The sequence below is a fragment of the Gymnoscopelus braueri genome, assembly GCF_963280865.1.
Source record: "Gymnoscopelus braueri genome assembly, chromosome: 16".
In the NCBI taxonomy this organism is placed as follows: Eukaryota; Metazoa; Chordata; class Actinopteri; order Myctophiformes; family Myctophidae; genus Gymnoscopelus; species Gymnoscopelus braueri.
The window spans coordinates 7560534-7573171 of NC_137616.1; positions in this window are offsets into that span (position 1 = coordinate 7560534).

A 12638-nucleotide genomic window follows, 5' to 3' on the forward strand; every position below is an offset into this window, starting at 1 on the left:
ACGCTGTGACTGATTGGCTGTCACATGAGTGGCCCTTGCGCCGGTGGTGGCATCAGTCACACTGGGGACTGATGATGATGGCCATGTGTGAGATCGAGTCTCTTCACGAGAAGTGGCAGAACGAAGGACACTGACTGGACCAAAGGGTGAATGGAGCGACTGTATAGGAAGTTTGTTTATCGGGAATCTCAATTGTGACAATTGCCACGCCTGGTGAGACTTCAAATGGGAAAATTACTTTGGCACACGGTTGCCGTTGGTTCAGAAACCACCACGAGGCACAGGTCTGCCGACGACAAGTTCTGACATTGATCTGCCCTATCAATCAAACTTTATTTATTTATAGCACGAGGCGTTACATCAGATGTAACCATGTGCTTAACGCAAATAGAGGAAATGAGATGTTAAATAAAGAACATGAGCTAAAACAAAAACACAAACAAAACGAATAAACTAAATATAAATAAACTAAGAAACGGGAAATGACATTGAAAGTACAAGTCAAAATGAAAACACTAGATAAAGCTATTCTAAAAAGATGTGTTTTAAGTTTTGAAGATATCTATACTCTGAGATATACAGAACTTAAACTAAGGAAGTACTTAAACCCAGTCTACTTCGTTGTTTGTCAAATATTCAAAACAGCAGATCTACAAACTCATTGTGGATTTGATGAATGTTCACCTGTTTTTGCAGAATGTTCACCTATTATATGACACAAATAGAGAACCTATGGCTTATGTGGTTAAGAGTGAATTTGAAGATAAAATTACACATGCACACAACCCAGCATACACCCACACACACATCCCAAAGACACAAACACACTCCAACCCCACACGGCACACACACAAACACACACTCACACAACGCAACAATAACACACAGACCCTCAAACACTAGAGAACATAATGTTGCAACATGTTTACCATGAGTCGGCCTGCTGTCCCTCTTGAAGGCACTATGTCTGAAACGGCTGTTATCTGTGAGAGAAAACAGACTCGGGCCGATGACCTCTGCATCTGAAGAGAGAGGTCATGACCTCTGACCTTCTGTCATGTGATAGCCTGGACACTAGAGGAGCTACACTCTCAACACAAGAGGTTCAATATGCACCCGAAAAAGATCGGTCTACGACTTTAAGTCCTATATTTAGGACTTGAGTCCTATTTTGTACACGATGGTGTCGCGCGGTGAAAATAGCCGATTTACACGCTCACTATGCGTGGCGTTTTTATGCATGGTGAGCAATGACGGTTCCCAATGGAAATCCAAAACAGCTGAGTAAAGTTGAGTCGATTTGAGCCGGTCCCATTAATTTTTTCTCATGGAACCATTTGGTCCTATAAAAAAGTTTACACGGGTTCTGTCACTGTGTGGAACTATACACTGTACCCTGTCTGTAGAATCCTTTTTTTGTAAGAGCACATGTCGCACTTTGACGCGACCTCTCCTCATCTCGCTCAAGATGTCAGACCAGTTACTGACAGACATATCTGTCCAGGTTGCTCTCTGTTTACTCTGGCATAGCCAGACGATCGGAGATCTAGCTCTACCTTTAGTGTTTTTTTTCTCCTTCTTCTACATCTGAAAAACGCTGATACCACCCCCGACACGTGTGTACACGCACGCACGCCCACACACACTTTTGTTTTTCACACAATACATGTAAACCACCCTATACTTTTACAACAAAAACATTTTTGGGGTAAAAAAACTTTTTCTCTGTGACAAGTTGTTGACTGATATCACATTGAGAACATACAGGCAGACAGTGGAAGCAAGTTGTTTTTGGACTACCTCCAAACATAACAGACAAGGCCTCACCCCTTAGACAGCGGCAAGGACGACCTCTCTACACTTCTTGGGCTTTCCTAATGTCTCTCCTGCACTGTCTCTCTCTCAGCTTTCCTACTATCTGTCTCAATAAAAATGAAATAAATCAACAGAAAGTGGATTGACCACTTAAAAATAGACGCTGGATATGGTAGAAGGAGAGACAGACAGCAGGACAGCTGAGAGGGAGACAGACAGTGTAGGAGAGACAATAGGGAAAGCTGAGAGCGAGACAGTGTACGCAAACACTCACATTTCAGATTAAAGAGACTAATGTTATCAGATCCTTAGACGGGTTGAAGTGAGGTAAAGATTAAAGAGACAACTCTAACCTTGATCCAAGGCTTCATCATCATATTACGGTTGCTTTGTGAACACAACAATGATCTTTTATCTTCGTAAACTGCTTGAGCTTGTGCTCTATGCTCTCAAAGTAAAGGATCTTTAGAATCCTTTAGAAAATGGATGATTTACAAGCTCACAACAACACGTCGGCCCGTGGCGCCGCCACCGTACGCCGAAGTATAAACGGGGCTTTTCCAGGTGAAGATCTAACAGCCCTGAGGGCAGTGACCCCTCTCTAGGGTCAGCGGTCCAGGGGTCGAGAGGGGCCATGAGACTGCCTGGGATCCCCAGTAGAATGCCAGCTCTCTACGGTGCGCTGAGCGCAGCAGGGCGGTTCCTGTTTCAATCCCCCGCTATACTCCTGGCTTCCCATCGAAGTGTCATTGAGCAAGACACTGAAGCCCTAACTGTGCCCGATGGGCAGGTTGGTGTCTTGTATGGCTTCCTCTCCTGTCGGTGTGTGAATGTGTATGTGAATGTGTGTGTGAATGTGTGTGTGTGAATGGGTGAACGTAATGCACATTGTAAAGCAATTTGGATAAAGGCGCTGTATAAATACAGACCAATAACAATTTACACACACACACATGTACGTATGTACATGCAGACACTAGACACAGAAACCCACACACGCAAACAGGCAGGCAAGATCATATGTGTGCACGCATAAACTCACGTACGCGCGCGCACGCACGCACGCGCACACGCACACACGCACACACACACACACACACACACACACACACGCACACACGCACACACACACACACACACACACACACACACACACACACACACACACACACACACACACACGGTGACAGATACAGTCATTGAGTAATCATAAGGGCCACGTTGGACAGGTTTTTGGTTCCCATGAGTCAAAACACTGTTCCTCCTTCTCCTTTCGGTTAGTCACCTGTCCTCCTTTCTCCTCTCGTGTCCTCTCCTCTCCTCAGTGGTGGAAAGTAACTAAGAACATTTACTTGTGTAAAATGTTGAGGTATTTGTACTTTACTTGAGTATTTCCAATTTCCAATACTTTTACTCCACTACATCTCAGAGGCAAATATTGTACTTTTACTCCACTACAATTATTTGAAAACTTTAGCTACTAGTTACTTTGTAGATTTTCATTATTATTACAAAACATACATTACCCACTTCAGTCCTATACATTTCGGCCATTTGAAAATAGCCGATCTACAAGCTGTGCGACGCATTGGGAGCTTGTAGATCAGCTATTTACATTTGAAAACTTGTGAAATGGGACATTCTGCATAATGAGTACTTTCTACTTTTGGTACTTTAAGTACATTTTGATACACTTTTGTACTTTTATTCAAGTCAATTTTGAATTCCAGACTTTTACATGTAACAGAGTACTTCTTCTAAATTGCAGTATTGATACTTTTACTTGAGTAAAAAAATCAGAGTACTTTTTCCACCCTGCCTCTCCTCTCCTCTCCTCTCCTACCCACCGCTCCCATCCGCTCCCCTCTCCCCTCCCCCCATACTGTCCATACTCCCAGGCTCTCATACTGTGTACAGTCAGGCTGCAGTCACAGTCAGCAGACTCTTCCTTTAGCAGCAGCTGGCTCCGGGCCAGTTTCACTCTCTCCCTCCCTGGGTTTCAGTGGAAGGCAGAGCTTGGCAGGGAGGCCTGGGAAGCAGCAGGTGCACCGACAGGTCCGCCTGGCCCGGCCGCCCAGGAAGCTTATTGGCTCACTGAGACGTTTCCTCTCCCTGGTCATCCAGAGCGACAGTTAATGCTGTTAAGCCCTGAAGGGAGTAGAGAGAGAGACAGTGGAGTACACACACACACACACACACACAAACACGTTTGTATTACTTTACTTGTGAGGACATTAACATTTTTACAACGACGATTTTACGAATGCCATTCTTACAATTGTTTGGCATTTTTTAACTATAAGCAACCTAATGGGGTTAGCTGAATCTTTTTCTAATTGTGAATGTTAACGTATCTCTTGGGGCTTTTTTTAATGCCTTTATTGATAGGATAGGATAGTAGGCTGACAGGAAATGGGGAGAGAGATGGGGGATGACATGCAGCAAAGCGACGCGCTGTCAGGCTACTTCAGAGCCTAGGTGCCTGGACCGCTACACCAGTGGTCCAGGCCTAAAAATCTATTTTCAACCAGAAAATAACAATTTTCTTGTGATGACTGGGAAAGTGGTCCTCAAATTGCTAAAAATGTCCATTTCTCATATTGTACTATACTTGTGGGGACATTTGGTAATAGTAGTGATACAAACACACATGTATGCGTGCGTGCGTGCGTGCGTGCGTGCGTGCGTGCGTGCGTGCGTGCGTGCGTGCGTGCGTGCGTGCGTGCGTGCGTGCGTGCGTGCGTGCGTGCGTGCACACAAACACACATACGAACAAAACACTGCTTGCTTATGTTATTCTTTCTTTTTTTAAAGCTTTCTTGGCCGGCCTGTGTGATTGTGAGACATGTGAGAACTTAGTGAGTCTTTTTGTAGTTGTTTGGCACCGTGGGGATTTATCTACTATTCCAGGTAGATTCTGGTGTTGAATGACCAAACATGAACAGATAAATTCTATCTTTTGATCTTTATAGATTAGAAAACATAGGCTATATTGTGTTTACATTTCTAAATGTTGTTTAGTGTTAGAAAACGACTATGTATATTCATGCAATCTTTATGTGGACTTTTGTTTGTTTGTTTGTTTGGTTTTTTTTAGGTTATTTTCACCATTTTCAACCTGGCATCCTTATTTTAGGCATGTCAGACAAAGGATTCACACGTTTTCAAGTTTTCACTAAAATAAAAAACAGCAAAACAAAAACAAACGCTATTTTAGATATGCAGTTTTTCTTATTTTCTCAAATAGGGCTTAACCGCACCATTTAAACCCTCTATACCAGTGGTTCTGGAACTGGGGGTCAGCACCCCCATGGGGGTCCCCTAATTATTTTGGGGGGGTCCCCAGATTAACATGCAACATTGTTTTCTCACTCAACAGTAAACAAACCAACATACAGTATAAGTGCATACTAAAGTGACAATTTAAGGACTTTAAAGACCTTTTTAATGCCAAATTGTTAAATATTACGAATGACAGAGGCAAACATTGTGAAAATAGCCTATTCAAAAGCTCACAAAGAGCCTGTAGTTCGGCTATTTTCACAACATTTATCTGTGGAAACGAGTCAAACAAAATGTAATGCCTCAACTCCTACAATTCAAGTGCTTGTCAGGGTGGGGGGTCCCCAGTTCAAATATGATTATTTTGGGGGGTCACGGCCTGAAAAGTTTGAGAACAGCTCTATATTTAGTGAAAAGGACATGAGTTGGCTCTGTACTTTGTCTGCTCTTGTTTCTTTTTACACCAAATCTCTTTGCCAGTATAAGGAACGTTGGGGTGCAATTTGTTAAACGCTAGTTGACCAGAGTACCCCAGGCCACCCTCCCCTTTTCTCTACTTGTAGATCTGCATTTTTTTCGCAGAATGTTCACCCCAGAATCGGGAAGCAATATAGGGTTCATGTGTTATAAGGTATATGCTACTAATGATTAATAACCGTTAACCGTTAAACCTTTACAATTTCCAATGAGCATATAAGGGATCAGACATGATCTAAAATAAGCCGACATGCCAATCAAATCCACCGCAGCGGGCCTGTTTGATTAAGCTCTCTAATCATTTGTGTTCAAGGAGCATAAACTGTGAGTTTCGGCTGCTGTTCCAGTTGTTGCTGAGTGTGACTGTCTGTGACAGCACCTGCCCTGCAGGCAACAACATGAGGCGTTTGTTCTCACAGTAAAAACCGCTGTGTGTGCAGTGTTGCCAGGTAATGCGAGAGAAACAAGCAACCAGGTCTAATAATAATGATAATACGTTTTATGTATAACACACTTTTGATTTTTGCAAACCTCAAAGTGAAAGACTTAGAGTTTAAAAACATGGCATAAAAAAGCAACGGCAACCAAACAATTACATGGGACCCTACTAGGCTAAAGGGTCAAATTAAAAACTAGGTAAAATCAAGGCATAGAGAAAAAGAAAAAGGCCCAAGATTCTATGAAAACAAGCCCAAAAGAAGTGCCTCGTATGCGACCACATGAGCATCGGCTATTTATTTGAAAATAGCAGATCTACAAGCTCACATCTACAGGCACAGCAAAAAATAAAAAAAGTGGAATGTTTTTTACATTTTAACATTTTAACAACACAAATCACCAAGCCTCCACAGCCGTTTATCATTTTGTGACCACGACATGCAGATCTTGTTTGCACAATCTAATTAAGTTGTGGGATAAACTTCACAGCTCTCGTTCACACAAGTTATTACGTTGTGGCCAAACCATATTTGACGTTACCACAACTTAAAACATTATTCAACATTATGTCCCTTTACGGGTACATGAAAATATTACACGGATACATCCGTGGATACATGAAAATATTTGAGAACCAATGGTTTAAACAACATTAGAAAGCAAGCCCAAATAAGCAACTACACTTTAGAAAAAAGCCCCAAAAAAAACATCAACCCGCAACCACCAATATTTACAAGCGACTTTACAGAAAAACAAGCCCAAAGTCGCTTATAATAAGCGGACATGGCAACACTATGTGTGTGTGTGCTGTACTGTCTGTTTATTATATTACATCCAACTTGCGGTCGACTTATTGCACAAGGGAAGGGAAAACCGATTCCCAACTGTACTAGGCCTACTTTGTCAAACAAACTCCCCAAAAAACATGCAAATCAACAGACATGAGCACACAGAAAGGCCTATGTGTGCAAGTCAGTGGTGGGAACTGGGCAGTAAATATATTTTACTCAAGTACAAGTTTGATATACTTTTACTGTACTTGAGCATTTGCATTTTTTTTAACTCCACTTTTTAACTTTCTACTCCACTGTATCTCATATGCAAATATTGTATCTTTTACTCCACCACAATTATTTGACAGTTTTAGTTACTTTGCAGATTTAGATCAGTAATACAAAACTGACCAACACTTAAGCCCCATTCTATACGGCTATTCAAAAATGTCAGATCTACAAGCTCACAACGCATCGGCATGCAATGCGTTGTGAGCGTGTAGATTTGCTCATTTTTTAAAGAATTGTGAATGGGCCATTCATAATGAGTACTTTTACTTTGGTAATACTATATTTTAATTCCAATACTTTTGTACTTTTACTCAAGTAAAAAAAGTGAATACAGGCCTTTTACTTGTAACAGAGTTTTTCTAAATTGTGTAAACTGATACTTATACTTAAGTAAATAATCCGAGTTCTCCTTCCACTAGTGTTCTTAAATGTACTTTGTCAAACAAACAAATGACATGAGAACACATAAGTGCAGACTGTGGGTCTCTCTTCAAAACATGGGTAATGCAGTGTGAGTGTCCTATGTATACTGTACATGTCAGTTATGATTTATGCATTATGTCCATGCAGGATCTTGTCTGTTTGTTCTGTGTGTGTGTGTGTGTGTGTGTGTGTGTGTGTGTGTGTGTGTGTGTGTGTGTGTGTGTGTGTGTGTGTGTGTGTGTGTGTGTGTGTGTGTGCCTGCGTGTGAGTGTGAGAGAGAGAGAGATCCAATGCCAGGGCAACTTCTGAGGGTTTTCTGACGTCAGAGCAAAGAGTCCTGATTGAGGACTTGTGAGTGATGGTGGTTCATTTCATGGTTGTGGGTTTGCAATATACACAAGGGCCTTTCATAACCAATGGTGGGAAGTAGCCTAACTAAGCACATCTACCCAAGTAATGTGTTTTAGTACAATTCTGAGAAACCTCTTATCTCCATATTCTAACTTTTTCTGTTTATTCGTAAATTAACAGCCAAAAAGCGTTCTGCTACTTTTTCAGTTTTTGAATTTGAATCCTGAAAAGTTTTGGACGGTAACTGTCATGGAACACTCGCTCCAAAACACACTCACCCCCATGTTTTGGCGGACCGCCCCCAGCGGTTCTTGTATTCTTGTATTCGTTTTACTGAGGATAAGGTTAGGAATTAGTTTAGGGTTAGGCATAGTTTTACTGAGGTTAAGTTTAGGAATACTGTTAGGTTTTGGCATAGTTTTACTGAGGTTCCGTTTAGGAACACCTGATTGCGACCGTTCCGAGGTTGCCGGATTTAACCCGGGGCGAGCTTGTATTCTTTGTACTTTTTACTCCATCACACATTATGATGTATTATTATAGATGAATCTACCCAGCAGCACATAAAGAAAGTAAAATCAGCCCCACCCTTTACGAGCTGCAACATTAAAGTTATGAAAACATTATTGCATCACTAATTACAATCCAATATAATAGTAAAACCATTATGCATAAGGAGTGCATTTATGTTTGGTACTGCAAGTATTTGATGCCAATATGTTTGTGGGATACTTTTACTAAAATGTGAATGTATGACTTTTACTTATGACAGAGTATTTACAATGTAGGCATTTAATTAGCAGACACACTTAATCCAGAGCAATTTACTGTAAGCACGGTAAACTGTACATCAAATGCATAGAGACAGTGCGGTGCCTCGGTCATCTAGGATCATAGGTAAACCAAGAACCTAGCATCAGTCTAAACAGTATAATATAAAAAAGAAATAATCTGTACATTGAAACTATACAAACTATAGGATGCCAGGTCAACAAATGGACCTGGCATCTGTCCAAATAACATGCTATCTAAATTACATTTAAACCTTTGCATAAGACTGCATGGCCGTCAAGGCTAGGTCAAGTGCTACGGGCTATTTGTGCAGTTAAAATGTTTACATAATTAAGCAGTGACCTACATCTCTAGTCAACAAACATGATATAATCACCATCGACCTCATGGCCTAAAAGACCAAACATACTTCACGTACGTCAACACCTTTCACTGGACAAAAACAACCATTGTCATTTCATTGCATCATGAAATGAAGCCAAAGTGTTGTTTCAGATGCATGGCTGACGCTCTTGATGAGTTGATTAGCACTTCAAAAGCAGCTCAGCCAGACTCACATTACAACAGGGATGATGATGGGCCTCAGAGGCCATAGACTGATGAGACCTTTCATTCAGCACTCAACACAGTGTCATGTTGATTGTGTTTGAATGAGGAGGAGGGGGACATACATATACACACACACACACACACACACACACACACACACACACACACACACACACACACACACACACACACACACACACACACACACACACACACACACACACACACACACACACACACACACACACACACACACACACACTGGTGCACAATGAACCTCCTTGATTAGCCTGCGTCACCAATAAAGAGATGACATCGTCACCATCTAGTCTGTCTGTCCTAAACATTGATGTAGCTAATAATGATAAGTGTTGGACAAAGTACTCAACCCCAGCACTTCAGTCAAGGTAAAGTCAGTGGTGTGTTCTACCGTGTCCCGCTGTATACGCCGTATACAGTGTAGATCTTTTGGGGGAAAAGCGTATACAGTCTACTAACCATTTCATCCATTGAAAACGCGCTAGCGTATACCCACGACCATGCGCATCTCGTGCAGGGAATGATTATCGTATACCTCTGGAAAAAAACCTAGACCACAACACTGGGTAAAGTATAGGCCTACCTATACTTTGCCTACTGTACATGGTTCTGCTTTGAAAAGGGTTCTATAACTGCCATCATACATACATACAAAAACCGACAGAACCATTTTAACTAACTTCATTGTTATATAACCAAACGGTCCCACATAGAACTTTTAAGCACTTTTAAACGTTTTGTTCCAAGGGGCCCCCAGCAAAATGAGTAAATACAGCATCACAATAATTTTAACCAAAGTGTCCATTTATACGTTGGCCATTCAAAAATAGCAGATCTACAAGCTTGTACATCTGCTATTTTTGAACATTCTCTTCTGGGGGTCCCTGGCACAAAACATTTTCAGATGGGGGGGGGGGGGGGGTGTCCTCGGCCAAATACATATCAGTTTGGGGGTCCTTGACATGAAAAGGATTGAGAACCACTCAGAGGATGACCTAAGCCCTAAGTAAACCTGGGGGTGCAGAATGAGGAAACAACAGAGCAGTGATGCAGTGGAGCTAATCATTTAAGGCTTTAAAAAACAAACAGCAACATTTCAGAAAGTGAAGCCAGAACAGGAGCGATGGTGTATTGTCTCTCCTTTGTTCCAGTTAAATACCCTCGCAGCTGCATTATGAATCATGTGTAATCGAAAAAGGGGGTTGAATGGGTCAACCCCAAATAGAGTGAATTACAGTGAGTTATGAGTCATGAGTCATCTATCAGCTGAGTCATGTTCTCAGCTCAGAGACACCTTCCGCCTCAACCCACCACACACACGCGTGCGCGCACACACACATTTATATAACTATACTTTTTGAGGACATAAATGTTTATTTTTGCCATTTTATCCCCAACCCTTAAGCTATACTCAGTTGCAGTGCTAGTGTCGAAAAGCACTGAAAATAGTCTATTTGCAAGCTGACAACACGTCATCCATTGTGAACTTTTAGACTGCATGGCTATTTTTGATGCACGACACCAGCGCATGAATGAGGATAAATCAGGCCTTATACTCCTCCAACCCTAACCCCTGCACCTATAAAAGTCTAATCCTAAACCAGGGCTGCCAACATTGGCCTGTGAGAATCAGGGATTATTATTTTTGTCTACTCTGTTGAAACTTTTCAACAGAGTAGATGTCATTTCCTGTGTTCTGGTGAATTTTGTGAGTTTGATACTTTTATCAGGCTTGCTTTACTAGCATTGGAAAATGATGGGTAGAATTTCATCCATTAAAATGCAAAAAGTAGGCCCACAGAACATTTTGATGACTGAAGCAATGTAAGACCCATCTTTAATAATAACTATTCATTACTTAATTATCTTTAGTTAATATCTGTGTATGATTGCATGCACTGACCACATCCCCCAAGAAGGGGGTCTGGGGGTCCTCCACCAGAAACGTTTTAACATAGTAGGCCTAGATGTAATTTCCTGTGTTCTGGTGAATTTTGGGAGTTTGATACCAAATCGAGGAGAAATGAAGGAGAAATTACAATCCAGGAGTCCATAAGGAGATGTGGTCAAAATCAAGGAGGCTCCTGCAGGACCCAGGAGGGTTGGCAGCCCTGTAGCCGAACCCCAATTTAAATATTTTTAACCATAAAACAACAGTTTCTCTTGTTGTGGGGACCAGGGAAATGGTCATCACCATTTCAAAACGGCTACTGTACTTGGTGTGTGGTGGGCACACACACAAGTCAAATATTACGCAAGAAAGAGGAAAACATAGCTTGTAGATCGGCTATTTTCACAATATGTATCTGTGGAACCGAGTCAAACTAAATGGGGGGTCCCCAGTTCAAATATGATTATTGGGGGGGGGGGGGGGTGGTCGTGGCCTGAAAAGGCGGGGGACCCTTGATCCAGAGAGTGCTCATTCAGTAAAGTTGTCTCGTTCTTATCAACATACAGAGTGCTCTTTCCTCTGTGATCAGCAACCTGATCACCTTATCTCTCCACATTACACACAATGAGGGGCTTTTCTCACCTCTTAACACCTCCATTCTGCATTTGAATATAAAGACAATGTGTGTCTGTGTGATGTTGAATGGTTAAGAGAGAGATAGAGAGAGGGGGGTGGGGGGGAATGAGGTGAGGTCATGTAGCCATCATCAAGGCGAGATACACATTAGTTGTGGATTAAAGCAGACAAACAGAGTCGCAGCTTTTGTTCCAAGTGGTGATAAGACACTTTAAAAACACTTCTGGGGGTCATTTTAACACCTACTTGGGCTTGTGTGTGTGTGTGTGTGTGTGTGTGTGTGTGTGTGTGTGTGTGTGTGTGTGTGTGTGTAGTACACTACACACACACACAGATCCCCAGACCAGGGGTCATAATTTTTTTTCAGACCAAGGACCCCTTAGCTGAGAGAGAGATGAAGCATATTGTATAAAATGGTGTTGCAGATTAAACCTTTTCATAGATTTCATAGATAGCTTCAATATTTTTGAGATGGGGGGGTCCGAAGCCAATACATATAATTTTTGGGTGTTCTTGACATGAAAAAGTATGAGAACCACTGAACTAAGAAGGGTTTACGACTCTTAAGATTGCTTGTAAATCTGTTTTGAATAACAGATTTACAGTTTGAATAATTATGTTTGACAATTTTCTCCTATAAAGGCATGATGCCCAAATATAGTGACGCCAAGGTTCAAAGTGGTTGATACCACCAGACATTGATATAACCTGACATGACTTGTTACCAGTGTGTTACCTCAGACTTCAGATGTTTTCAGATCAAAGATATCCCTGGGTATCCATGTCAATGTCATTTTGAGTCACAGGTTTACTTTACTTTGATATCAAAAGAGTCACTCACATCATTATCTTTTACTATGTTGTATTTTATGAGGTCGTAA